General features: G+C 43.8%; 1 non-coding gene across 1 annotated transcript; it reads right to left on the bottom strand.

Annotated features, from left to right (window-relative positions):
• Positions 1-343: 343 nt before the first annotated feature.
• LOC145351226 (U2 spliceosomal RNA) lies at positions 344-535 on the bottom strand. The gene has a single exon (XR_013888348.1). It is a non-coding gene; the product is annotated as a U2 spliceosomal RNA (small nuclear RNA).
• Positions 536-4735: the final 4200 nt, after the last annotated feature.

Genomic DNA, 4735 nt, shown 5'->3' with positions numbered 1-4735 from the left:
GCATTTCAACACTGGGAAAAAAGATTCTGACTGTCAACCCCAACTACACCTCTCATAATTTTATGGACTTCTATCAGTCTCCCCTCAGCCTCCACTGCTCCAGAGGTAACAAGCCTAGTTTGTCCAGCCTCTTCTCATAGCTCATATAGCTCAGGCAACACCCTCTCCAAAGCCTCCACATCCTTCCTGGAATGTGGCGACCAAACTGAATGCAATTTTTTTTTAAACTTTATTCCAATTCAATCCAATCAAATCAAACCCAATTCAGAGTCCCAACAAGTTGAGACATTCCCAATCCAAGCTGACAAGACAGGGCCCTCACCTCCTGTCTTGGGCTTGATCTACATGATCCAAGCTGATTGGAGTAGGTGTAGCTCCTCCTCCAAGGCTTGATCTCATTTGCATCTTAGCCAAAAGGCTGAGATACCCCTTTAAAAAATTGCTTCAAATGAAGCTAAAGTGTAACACAATGACTTCAACCAAGTACAGCATGTCGATATTTCACTTGATCTTAGCCAAAAGGCCGAGAAGCGAGACCAAACTGAACGCAATACTCTAAGTGGAAGTAGAGAGGGAGTTGATGAGGCATTGAAGAGTAGAGGTGCTGGACGTTAACGGTGAGAGGCATGCAGTTCACTTATTATTAGACTGGATTATTAACATGCAACCATTACTAATATCTTGAAGTCAAATTACAAACACATCTCAATATTTTGAAAGCCAGGCAAAACGTCACCTATATTATAAGTAAATGATGAATTGCACTCTGATTACATTATCATATGAATAAAAGAGCCACTATTTCCCTAATTACATCTCATTAAGACAATGAATAGGGTCATTAGTATTCACGCCTGAATATATTAATTTTGACCCATTAGGTAATTCTCTCTACCCCTAATCGATTAACCATCTTGCGCAGATTTAATATCTTCTATTTTGTTAATTGCTTTACTGGTTCATGTATTATTTTTGTGCGGCTGAGTTGAAAACACATTTGCCCTTTCTTAACCTGAAGTAATTTATTTAAACTCTTATTATAATAGTAGGATTGTTGCTGAAATCCTAATACACTTAGCCCAATTACCGCTGAATGTTGCTGCCATAGTGAGTTGGAAGACAGGAATACAATGGAAGGAAGCCTTGTGCCACTAAGCAATGAAATCCTTTTCCTTCTTCTTAGGCAGCCCCTCAGGATCAAGGGTGACCTGCCTCCCCTCTGGTTCAGTGAGTTCTGAAATGGCCGATACAGGCTGATGTGCGATCTGCAGACTCTGCCAGATAAGGGGTAGGCTGGGGGCTTAAATGGTTGAGTGGATGGGTTGTTTAAAGACTTACAGCTCAGGAGGTGACTATTCAGGCCATATGCCAATCCTGGCCCTTAGCTATCCTTCCCAACCTCCCAAAACTACTTTTCTTGTATTGTGTTTACGCCCAATTCTCTTTTAACCAGACTAAAAGGCCTCACTCCTGTTCCTACTTCCTGTGTTCTTATGAAAGTTATGATTCACCCTCCACCATTACCCTTTCAGACAGGTTCAGAATTGGAAGGAGGCACAGAGTCGAATGTTGCAGATCCACTCTCCAGCATTCCAGTTCAATGATCATTTTGCAATTACAGGCTTGGACTGGGTAACTGACCAGATTCATACAGAAGTGAATTGAAGCCAATGTTCACGCTGTCTTCAGCTCCCCTCACAACTGGAGGCCAGTTTATGTTCCTGGAGGTGGGCACCACGTGGCAGGGTGGGACTTCAGGGCGGGCTAAAGGTCCTCCATGCCTAGTTGGGTGTAGAAGCAGCAAGAGGCCGACCTGTGAATCAGTTCCTTGGTGTGGGCCTCTTCCTTTGCTAGTTAATTGCCCACTTAAAGGACAGAATTGGCTCACTGGCAGGCAGTAGCCTGACTCCACCATTGCTGTTGGTAAGATTTTTAATTTGATTTGATTTATTACTGTCACATTTATTAGTATACAGTGAAAAGTATTATTTCTTGTGTGCTATACAAACAAAGCATACCGTTCATAGCAATGGAAAGGAGAGAGTGCAGAATGTATTGTTACAGTCATAGCTGGGGGGTAGAGAAAGATCAACTTGGTGCGTGATAGGTCCATTCAAAGGTCTGATGGCAGCAGGGAAGAAGCTGTTTTTGAGTCGGTTGGTACGTGACCTCAGACTTTTGTATCTTTTTCCCAACGGAAGAAGGTGGAAGAAAAGATGTCTGGGGTGTGTGGGGTCCTTGATTTTGCTGGTTGCTTTTCCAAGGCAGTGGGAAGCGTAGACAGAGTCAATGGATGGGAGGCTGGTTTGCGTGATGGTCTGGGCTTCATTCATGACTCTTTCAGTCTTTGATAGAACAGGAGCCATGCCAAGATGTGATACACCAAGAAAGGATGCTTTCTAAGGTGCAGCAGTAAGCGTTGGCGAGAGTCTTGGTGGACATGCCAAATTTCCTTCAGCTTCTGAGAAAGTAGAGGCATTGGTAGGTTTTCTTAACTATCTTGTTGACATGGGCGGAGACCAGAACAGGTCGCTGGTGATCTGAACACCTAAATACTTGAAGCACTCGACCATTTCTACTTCATCCTCATTGATGCAGATCGTGGTGGGGGGGCAGTGGCTGGCTGGCAAGCAGCAGGTATACCACATATACCCCATCCCTGGCCTTAAACCCACCAGCGGAGCAGGGCAAAACACAGCCCGAAAAGTTCAAACTCCGTACCATCAAGCATGTGTAAAAGATTGTAGGTAGTCAATATAGTTTCACGTGACAACTCTCTGATGGCGAGCTGCCCTTACAGAGAAGTCCTTTAGGAAGAAGTCAGGAAGCACTTTTGCATGCAGAGGATATCACAGAGCTGGAATCCGCTTCCCCAAAGGCTCAGGATGCTGGGTTAATTGAAATTTTCGAGACTGAGATTGATTGATTTTGTTAGCTGAAGGGAAATGGAACAAAGTCAGGCAAATAGTGTTTAGATATAGAACTGCCTAGTTATTGATGTGCTACAGAAAAGCAAAGCTGCCTGCCTACCCAGACCCGGCCCCAATGTTCACAATTACTCTTTATTTATCTGTGGGATGTGGGCATCACTTACATACCAACATTTATTGCTCTTTCCTAATTGTCCTTGAGCCCCTCTCTCGAACCACTGCAGTCTGTGTGGCTTAGGTTGCAGCCACAAGTGCTGTTAAGTAGAGAGTTCCAGGACTGATATGTTTTCAAGTCAGGATGATGTGAGATTTGGAAAGGAAAAAAGGCTTGCATTTATAACATGCCTTTCCCAATTGCAGAATACCTCAAGGCACTTCATCGCTTTTTTTTAATGTACTGTGGAAGACACAGCAGTTAGTTTGTACACAGTAAGTTTCCCCAAACTGCAATCTGGTAATGACCAGAAAGTCTGTTTTCATGACATTGATTGAGAGAGAAATATTGTTCAGGCAGTCTCTATGCTTTGGTTCAATGTCTCACATAAAACATGGCTTCGCCAACCCTGTGGCATTCCCTCAGCTCTTCAGTGGAGTATCAGCCTGGTATGGGACTTGAACCCACAGTTTTCTGACTTCAAATACTGACAACTGAACCACTGTTGCCACCTGGAGGGGAATTTGCTGGTGGTGGTGTTCTGATGCTCTTGCTGCTCTTGATCTTCTAGATGGTACTGTTTACATAGTTGGGAAGTGTTGTTGAGTTGTAGCCGTGCAGTTTTGGAAAGAATGCACAATGCAGCCATAGCACAATGATGGAGGGAGTGAATGGATTCAATGCCAATTAACAGGGCTACTTTTGCCTCGGTGGTATCAAGTTTCTTGAGTGTTGTTGGAGCTATACTCATCCAGGCAAATGAAGATTATTCCATCACATTCCTGATTTGTGCTCGTAGATGTCCATAACTGTAAACCCACGAAAAGAAGAGATTGAGTGGGGCAGCAGGGTGGCTCAGTTGTTAACACTGCTGCCTCACAGTGCCAGGAACCCAGGTTCGATTCCTGACTTGGATCACTGTCTGTGTGGAATCTGCATGTTCTCCCCTATGGTTTGCATGGGTTTCCTTCGGGTGCTCCAGTATACTCCCACAGTCCGAAAGATGTGCTGGTTAGGTGCATTGGCCATGCTAAATTCTCCTTCAGTGTACCTGAACAGGCAACTGGAGTGTGGCGGCCACTATAGATTTTCGCAGTAACTGAATTGCAGCGTTAATGTAAGCTTAGAGTCATAGAAGATTACGGCATGGAAACAGGACCTTTGGCCCAACTTGTCCATGCCGCCCATTAAGCTAGTCCCAATTGCCCGTGTTTGGCCCATACATATCCCTCTATACCAATCATACCCATGAAGCTGATTAAATGCTTTTTAAAAGACAAAATTGTACCCACCTTTACTACTGCCTCTGGCAACTCATTCCAAATACTCACAACCCTCTGTGTGAAAAAATTGCCTCTCTAGACCCTTTTGTATTTCTCCCCTCTCACCTTAAACCCATGCCCTCTGGTTTTAGACTCCCTCTTGTTACAATAATAAATAAAAATAAATCGAAAACATTGGCTATGAGCTTGTAACGGTGCAGGGAAACCAGAGAAAAAATCTACAGATGCGTTGAGCTAAGACTCGGCATGGACTGAAAATAAGGATCATTTACTGTCAATTAATGCAGGAAATATTGACCCAGCCGCCATGTCCATAAAGGAATTGGAATAGTTTAACAGCAAGCAGGTATAAAAGATATAAAAAGAAA

This window comes from Carcharhinus amblyrhynchos, chromosome 12 (genome assembly GCF_965287045.1).
Source record: "Carcharhinus amblyrhynchos chromosome 12, sCarAmb.v2.hapA, whole genome shotgun sequence".
Taxonomy (NCBI): domain Eukaryota; kingdom Metazoa; phylum Chordata; class Chondrichthyes; order Carcharhiniformes; family Carcharhinidae; genus Carcharhinus; species Carcharhinus amblyrhynchos.
The sequence above is the reverse complement of the archived record's forward strand: the minus strand, read 5'-3'. Positions and strand labels throughout refer to the sequence as shown.